Genomic DNA, 9,366 nt, shown 5'->3' with positions numbered 1-9,366 from the left:
TACTCTGCAGCTGCTGAGCATCCTTTCTACTCTGCAGCTGCTGAGCATCCTTTCTACTCTGCAGCTGCTGAGCATCCTTTTCTACTCTGCAGCTGCTGAGCATCCCTTTCTACTCTGCAGCTGCTGAGCATCCTTTCTACTCTGCAGCTGCTGAGCATCCTTTCTACTCTGCAGCTGCTGAGCATCCTTTCTACTCTGCAGCTGCTGAGCATCCTTTCTACTCTGCAGCTGCTGAGCATCTGATGAGAACACCTTTGATCAGCTGATGTTTAACTAATGGTTTGGATTCATAATCTCACTCACCTTTGCTGGTGGGGGGGGCGTCGGGCAGCGAGGGTTTGATGATGCCGTTGGAAATGAGTTTATTGAGCAGGTCGTTCACATCAACCTGACCAAAGTGGTTCTCTGGGGGGGGGGGCCGGGGCTGCAGGGACGAAGCAAACAGATACGAGATGAATCAGACGAGGTTATGGGATAAAATCAGGACAGATAATGTGTTAAAACCAGACTCACTCTGAACGTAAGGCACGGAGTTCTGAGGCAGGAAGGGCTGACCGAGGGCCCCCAGCATCTGGAACACAGGAGACAGTGAGCAGGGAGTACTGCTAACGCTAATGCTAACGCTAATGTTAATGCTAGTAATACTAAAACTAATACCATTAATGCTACTGCTACTAATAATACTGTTAACGCTGCCAACGCTGTTACTACAGCTAATGCTACTACATTTTCTAAATGTTCCGAAGGTTGTAAATGTAGTGGGTGTTATTGAATGTGATGTACTGACCGGCTGCTGCATGGCGGGGGCCGCGGGGTTGTAGAAGTTCCCGGGGCCCGGTTGGCTGTAGGCCGGCTGCAGGTTGAAGTTCCCCCCCGGCTGAGGGAAGGCCATGGGGAACTGTTGGGGGTTCATGGGCTGGGGGGTCATGTTGAAGTTCTGCTGGGGGGCCAGGGGTCCGTCGTAAAGGGGCGGCGCCATCGGCCTCATCGGGGGCTGCATGTTGTGCTGGGGGGCCGAACCTCATGGGGCCCTCGTAGTGCGGGGGCCCCCCCTGGTGGGGCCCGAGGTCAAATCTGGGGCCCTGTTGCACGGGGGAATCGAACCGCATCGGGCCGTCAAACCTCATCTGGTTTGGGGGTCCGTCGAAGTGCAGGGGCCGCTGCTGGAAGCCCATTGGACCAGGGCCGGGGGGATCGAATCGTCTCATTGGTCCTTCAAAGTGACCGGGGCCGTCAAATCTAGGGGGGCCGTCAAACCTCCCGGGGCCCTGAGGGTGGGGGGGGGCCTCGAAGCCTCTCATTGGCCCGTGAGGAGGGTGGGAGGGGCCATCAAAGTGGTGTGGCCCCCCAGCTTCAAACCGGCTTGGTTGATGAGGCCCATCGAAGCGTGGGGGGTCGTCGTACCGCACCCCGCCGTCGAACCATCCCGCCGGGGGCCGGTTTGTGGGAGCTGGGGCCCCTCCGTCGTAGCGTTGTGGTGGGGGGGGGACACCGCCGTCCTGAGGGGGGGTGTGTCCCGGGGAGTCGCTGTGTCGAACGGACGTCAGCGGGCGGATAGGGGCCTTTAGGATGGATTTAGGAGGGGGCAGGTGAGAGGGGGGGGCCTCCAGGGGCCCATCGTCAGAGTGTTCACTGGTGGGGCTCTCGAAGCGGGGGGCGGGGCTTTCGGGGTCTTTCGGGGGGGAAAGGCGCTCCCGCTCAAACCGGAGCCCCTCAGCAGGGCTCTGGGAGGGTGGGGGGGCCTCGGGGCGGCGGGGGTCGTACCTCCTGGGGGCCTCGTACCCACTCTTCTCCTCACTGAGGCGCTGCCGCTCCGTCAGAGGAGACGTCCACTCTCTCTCAACTGGGGGGCCACACAGAGTTACTCAATACCATCACACCTTAGGGTCAGGTCAACACTGACCTTTGATTTGAGGAATCGTGCACAATAATCTCATAAAAGTAACTGGGGGTTTCTCCCATTCAATTGTGTGTGTGATTGTGAGTGTGATTGTGAGAGTGTGAGAGTGTGAGAGTGTGAGTGTGTGTGTGTGTGTGTGTGTGTGTGTGTGTGTGTGTGTGTGTGTGTGTGTGTGTGACTCACGAGGCTCCCGGGGGTCTGCTCTCCTCCTAAACCGTAGTCCCGGCAGACTCTTCAGAGTTGGGAATTCCTTCCCGTGATTATACTCCTCGATCATTGGTCCGAGAGGGGGGCGCGGCTCCTCCGCCTCCTTACTCCTCCTCTCTCCTGCTGAGCACATTTAAAACACTTTGTTTTATATTCTTACTCTTTGTTTTACCTCTTCGTCATTACGCCGAACACGTGAACACTCCTCTAAGTTAGTTTATGTTCTGCTTGAAAGCAAGTCCCTGCCTCCTGAAGACTGTTCAAACAAACACTTCAACTCGTTCCATCTAGAATCTGTGTTTGAAACTGGGTCTGAAGTTGGCGTGACGTTGAAGTCGTGCTGCTGGACTCGGCTGTAGTTCCTTTGTAGCATAACGTTAGCATTTAGCTTCTGGATATTAGAGTTATGATTCCAACATTATAAAAGTAGGGTAGACATGTGGAGATTACAAAACGTGCATTTATCAAACAGCTTTGTTTTCCACAGACCTTAATTCGAGCTATTTTCCTAAACCCTCTGACCTGTCTCCCCTCTCAGTTGGTCATGTGACCTGTCTCCCCTCTCTGTTGGTCATGTGACCTGTCTCCCCTCTCTGTTGGTCGTGTGACCCGTCTCACCTCTCTGTTGGTCATGTGACCTGTCTCACCTCTCTGTTGGTCATGTGACCTGTCTCCCCTCTCTGTTGGTCATGTGACCCGTCTCACCTCTCTGTTGGTCATGTGACCCGTCTCACCTCTCTGTTGGTCATGTGACCCGTCTCACCTCTCTGTTGGTCATGTGACCCGTCTCACCCTCTCTGTTGGTCATGTGACCTGTCTCCCCTCTCTGTTGGTCGTGTGACCCGTTTCACCCCTCTCTGCTTGGTCATGTGACCCGTCTCACCTCTCTGTTGGTCATGTGACCCGTCTCACCTCTCTGTTGGTCATGTGACCTGTCTCACCTCTCTGTTGGTCATGTGACCTGTCTCACCTCTCTGTTGGTCGTGTGACCCGTCTCCCCTCTCTGTTGGTCATGTGACCTGTCTCCCCTCTCTGTTGGTCGTGTGAACCCCCGTCTCCCCTCTCTGTTGGTCGTGTGACCTGTCTCCCTCTCTGTTGGGTCGATGTGACCTGTCCTCCCCTCTCTGTTGGTCATGTGACCATGTCTCCCCTCTCTGTGGTCGTGTGACCCGTCTCACCTCTCTGTTGGTCCGTGTGACCCGTCTCACCCTCTGTTGGTCGTGTGACCTGTCTCACCTCTCTGTTGGTCATGTGACCTGTCTCACCTCTCTGCTGGTCATGTGACCCGTCTCACCTCTCTGCTGGTCATGTGACCTGTCTCACCTCTCTGTTGGTCATGTGACCTGTCTCCCCTCTCTGCTGGTCATGTGACCCGTCTCACCTCTCTGTTGGTCGTGTGACCCGTCTCCCCTCTCTGTTGGTCATGTGACCTGTCTCCCCTCTCTGCTGGTCATGTGACCCGTCTCCCCTCTCTGTTGGTCATGTGACCCGTCTCACCTCTCTGTTGGTCGTGTGACCCGTCTCCCCTCTCTGTTGGTCGTGTGACCCGTTTCACCTCTCTGTTGGTCGTGTGACCCGTCTCACCTCTCTGTTGGTCATGTGACCTGTCTCACCTCTCTGTTGGTCGTGTGACCCGTCTCACCTCTCTGTTGGTCGTGTGACCCGTCTCACCTCTCTGTTGGTCGTGTGACCCGTCTCCCCTCTCTGTTGGTCGTGTGACCCGTCTCCCCTCTCTGTTGGTCATGTGACCTGTCTCCCCTCTCTGTTGGTCGTGTGACCCGTTTCACCTCTCTGTTGGTCATGTGACCCGTCTCCACCTCTATTGGTCATGTGACCCGTTTCACCTCTGTTGGTCATGTGACCTGTGGAGAAACCCCTTTGTTTTTTGTGGAGGGAACAGCAGCTTACAAAGGATGGAACTACAGAGAAACCTCATCCCTGCACCGCTCTATAAACAGTCTTTCCCATCTGTCCGGTCTAATGGTAACCCTGGTCCCCCCTCTCACTCACCTGGTCTGTCTCGGGGCACCCGGCTGTATTTCCCTGGCGGGTCCCCCTCTCCCTCTCCCTCCTCTGGACTCTCGTCTCCCTCCCACTCCTCTCCGGCCGCCCTCCGGTTCACCTGCGTCTTCCTCAGCTTCAACTTGTGTTCGTAGTACGACAGCTCGGCAGCGTCCATGGAGGCGGGGGGGGGTCGCGGGCCCCCGGAGGTGAGGGGGGGTCTGGGCGCTCCGGAGGTGAGGGGGGGTCTGGGGAGACCACTGAGGGGATCCCAGCTGTCGGGGCGCTGCTTCTCCTCCTGGTACTGGAAGAAGTGCTTGATCTGGTGGGCCATGTTCAGGAAGTCCTCCTGAGAAATCTCTCCGCTCTCCAGACGCTTACTGGCCTGCGGGGGGGGGGAAGACATACTATAACAATGCCTCACAGGGAAATGTCTTTCTCCACTCTGTTGTGATTACACACACACAGAGGGTATACACACAGGATATACATGCACACACACAGTTATCCTTATAGAAATTAGGGCTGAACGATATACCGTGTCATGGCGATAACCGCGATATGCGCGATATTCACACCGCAGGGACGTGCGGTTTTATTCATTTAAAAAAAAAAATGCTAACGCACTTTGGCACAGAATTCAAAATAAAAGATACCCTTATTACTTATCGAAACTGCACATACAATATATCCGATTAAAGCTGAGACTCCACAGATTATTTAGGTATATAGTATCATCACTGAGCGATCCGGACTCGCGACAGGGGAAGCAAACACAGACATCACCAGGGACGGGTGGCGCAGTGGTCTGTGCATCCGATCATCAGATCAAGGGGGAGTGCTGGGGAACTCCAGTTCGAAACCCGCTCCTGCCGCCACTGCGTCAGGCCGGTGTGTCCTTGGGCAAGACACTTCACCCGGATTTGCTCCTGTGGGTATTGTCCACAGTACATGTATAATACTAATGTGTACCTGTAAAAGCGCCTCGATGACCTTGAGGCGTGAAGATGGACGGTGTGGCAATGATCATCAGATCAAGGGGTGAAACCCGCTGCTGCGTCTGTAAAGCCGGTGTGTCCTTGGGCAAGACACTTCACCTGAACTTGCTCCTGTGGGTATTGTCCACAGTATCTGACCATTGCATGTATCATATATGTGTAATGTGTGTATATGTAAAGCGCTTTGAGTCATTGATAAAGCGCTATAATAAATGTAAGGAATTATTATTATTATTATCACAACACGTACCTTTTACGGAGCTTTTACGGGAGATCGTCTCACCGTAGCTGTCTGATCAAAAGACGTGTTCAATGGCATTAAAACCAGAAAAAAACGCGGCTGAATCGGTTGATCCATAGGTTGATAATGTATCTGTGGCTTTGAAGCAATTGTTCATAATCCATAATTCCATTTTTATGTAAAAATCGGAGCACAACAGTCAGCTGCTAATGGTAGCCACCAGAGTGTATGCAGCTTCCGGTTTTGGCTGCGCGTCACTCTCACTCCTTATTTGGTAATGTGTGTGTGTTAGACTGCGCTGGACTGCCGCATAGCCGAGACCGGAAGCAGCAGCCACTCTGGTGGCTACCATTAACAGCTAACTTTTGCTCTGCGAAGTTTACATAAAAATGGAATTATGGATTATAAATTAAATCATTTTTTTTATACAGAGACGTTAAAAACCTATGGATTAACCGATTCAGCCGCGTTTTTTCTGGTTTTAATGCCATTGAACACGTCTTTTGATCAGACAGCTACGGTGAGACGATCTCCCTAGAAGCTCCGTAAAGGTACGTGTTGTGATGTCTGTTTGCTTCCCCTGTCGCGAGTCCGGATCACTCAGTGATGATACTATATACACCTAAATAATCTGTGGAACCTCAGCTTTAATCGGATATCTTGTATGTGCAGCTACGATAAGTAATAAGGGTACTTTTATCTTGAGTTCTGAGCCAAAGTGCGTTAGCATTTTTCGCTCAGGGGTCATTTAGATGCTTCTTATGAGACTTGTGTTTTTGTTTTGGTAAAAATGGTTTGTATCGTCAGTTAGCTGAGATTATTCCCGTTAATCTGGTATAACACATTAATAGGTTCTTAAATATTAAGATCCCCTGAGACACAGTGTCGTGGAAAAAAAAGTAAAGTACCCGCCGGGACCTTGGGGCTTAACAGGTTAAAAAAAACGCAATATATATCGCAGGGGAACAAAAAAACGCAATGTCAGTTTTTTTCAATATCGTGCAGCCCTAATAGAAATACATTTAAAAACAATTACGATTAAATCCTCCCCCCATGAGATCTACCGCATTGACCCCGATTACAAGACGACCCCTCGTTTTCAGATTGTATTGGGGTCGATACGGTAAATAAGCTTTCATTTTGTAGAGGGTGGGGGTGTTTGGGACTCACCCTCCTGAGCAGGTCCTTCTTGGAGACGGAGTTTAGGACCTCTGGGATCTGCATGTTGGCGTCAACACTGAGGCGGTGCTTTGGGGTGCGAGGCGTCTGGGGGCGGGTGGGGGCGCTGTAGGGTTTGTGACGGGGGGTAGCCGGCTTCAGGTGGGGGTCCTCAGGCTTCGGGCTGAGAGGAAACACAGAGAGGGGTCAATAAGGAACATCAACACAACAACACAGTTTCATCACAGACTGTTACACACCTGAACTTTGGAAAGAACATCTGTTTGCAACTCACTCATTATTTATCTCTCCTTGCACGATTTCATCGGTTTTATTGTGTTGCATAAATAATAATAAAGTTCCATCTTATCTTATTGAATCTTATATCTGTGCCATACTGAAGTTATAAATAAAGTTTTGAATAAAGTGTTGACTCACTGCTTGTTCTCCTCCCAGCCGCTCCTCCAGCGGTGGGGGGGGGGCCGGGCCATCCTTGCCCTCCTTGGCCCCGTCGTGGCCTCGGGGGGGGGTGCGGGGGGTCCTCCACCGGCCTCTTGGACCTCCTGCTCTCCGATTGGCTCTTCTTCTTGCCGTGTTCTGGTTCCCGTCGGAGGGGTTTCCCTGGTTTGTGCGAGGGGGGGGGCGGCGACAGGGAGCTGCTCCGCGTCCGGCGGCGCTCCTTCCTCTTCGGGGGCGAGACGGGGGGCGAGCGGGAACGTTTCCTGGCGTGGGTGCGAGCGTTGCCCCCCCGCTTTGAACTCCATCTTCTCCTCGTCGTGTTTCGATCCGTTCAGAAGCTTCCCTTTGTTGCCGGCCCCTCTCAGAGGCTCCTCCTTCTTCTTCTTAGGCTCCTCCTCCTTGATGGCCCCACCTCCCCTCTTCTTCAAACGGGGATCCTTTTTGGTCTCGTTTTCCGCCGGTTTCGGTTTCATCTGGACGCTTTTCGTGATGGGAGTGGTGGTGGTGGTGGGGGGTTTTGGCGCCTCTTTTCGGGGGGTCCGGGGCTTCTCGGGTCGTGGGGGTTTCTCCGGTGTCACAGCAGCACTTCCTGTGTGGGCGTGGCCTTCTTTCTTTCCGGTGGGGGTTCCGGCGGCTCGGTTTATACGGGGGTCCCTGGTGGGGGGTTTGGGGTCGGGCTGAGGGGGAGGCAGCCAGGGACGGACCCCCGGAGCAGCTGGAGGGCCGGGTTTCACCGGGACAGCAGGGGGCATCACAAACCCCCCCATCTGAAGACAGAACAGAAAGGAGTTAGACAACAACAACAGAAAGGAGTTAGACAACAACAGAGAGGAGTTAGACAACAACAACAACAGAAAGGAGTTAGACAAAAACAACAGAAAGGAGTTAAAACAACAACAGAGAGGAGTTAGACAACAACAACAACAACAGAAAGGAGTTAGACAACACCAGAGAGGAGTTAGACAACAACAACAGAAAGGAGTTAGACAACAACAACAACAGAGAGGAGTTAGACAACAACAGAGAGGAGTTAGACAACAACAACAGAGAGGACACATATACCCCTTTCACACCAAGGCTTTTCCCGTTCTAGCTCCGTGCTAGAGCTTTTCAGGTTCAGAACCGGTTCAGGTCCCGCTCTGTTCACACCGCTCAGAGCCCGACTGGTGCTGCGTCCTGACGTAACTGTTTGCGTGCCCGCTACATAAAGCCAAACCGCGCGGAAACCCCTCACATCGACAACAACAATGTCCGATTGTATTGAAGCGCTACTCGTTTTGCTCTGTCGAAACGAAATGGGACGACTTTACTACCAACTTTACAGTCGTTACATGCTACATTCAAAAGTTATTTATAATCATCATCAACGACGATTCCCTAGGAGAAAGAAGGTAAATATACGTCCTATTCGATGGCGTTAGAGCTAGCTGTTGTTAGCCTCTGCATGCGCCAAGCTCAACATACCCAGCTTTGCAGCATTAATTACTTTGGTATAACATTACAACTGATGCCCCCGCCCCCGACGTAAGCGTGACGTATGCGGTGCTTGATTTCTAGACCGACAACTTTTTGGTGCTTGAAACGAAGCGGATTCCGGAGCTTAGAGGCGGCTCCACTGCGGTGTGAACATGAAAAACCGGTATCATAAACAAGAGCTTATTTTCTGACACCTGATGCCTTCAGGGACCAACAGAGGAATGGGAAATGAGACACACGTGTTCCTACCAGCTGGGCTTTGGTCTGCTCCAGCTCCAGCTCGATCTTCTTCTGCTGAAGCTCCAGCAGCTGCTTCTGTTTGGCCAGAAGCTGCTGACGAATCAGAGACTCCTGCGTCAGGCTGGAGGGGAGGACGGGGGTCACCAGAGCAGGGGGCGGGGGATGAGGAGCAGGAGGCGTGGCCTGAAGAGGAGAGGGCACGGCCTGAAGAGCAGGAGGTTTAGAGGGAGTCGGCTGGGGAGAGAGTGCATCATCAGACTGGAGAGAAAGAGAGAGGGTGAGGAGAAAGAGAGAGAGAGTGAGGAGAGTGAGAGAGAGTGAGAAGAGTGGATGCAGAATGTTGGACTTCCCAGGAGGGATGATTATGTTCACCTGGTGATAGTTTCTGTTGTGTTCACTCATTGTGCAGTTTAGTAGCGGTCAGACTATACAACCAGCACAGCCCCTAGTTAACCCCCCCCCCACACACCACCAGAGGTAGACATTAAGGGTAAAATGCCACTGGCCCTCTGGGCAGGTGGACTTGTATTATCACTGGCCCCACCATTGTAACCACTGGCCCGGAGCATTCGTCCAAAGAAATCGACTAATAATGAAGAAAATTAACACATTTGTTGCCATAGTAATTTATGCTACTACTTGTACTACAACATTTGAATAATCAGTTCTTCCTCATTTTCCTCAAT

At 52.5% G+C, this 9,366-nt stretch overlaps 1 pseudogene; it reads right to left on the bottom strand.

The window, feature by feature from the left end:
* Positions 1-303: 303 nt before the first annotated feature.
* LOC117535115 overlaps positions 304-9,366 on the bottom strand; it is a 15,625-nt pseudogene continuing 6,562 nt past the window's right edge.

The sequence above is a fragment of the Gymnodraco acuticeps genome, unplaced genomic scaffold (genome assembly GCF_902827175.1).
Source record: "Gymnodraco acuticeps unplaced genomic scaffold, fGymAcu1.1, whole genome shotgun sequence".
Taxonomy (NCBI): domain Eukaryota; kingdom Metazoa; phylum Chordata; class Actinopteri; order Perciformes; family Bathydraconidae; genus Gymnodraco; species Gymnodraco acuticeps.
The sequence above is the reverse complement of the archived record's forward strand: the minus strand, read 5'-3'. Positions and strand labels throughout refer to the sequence as shown.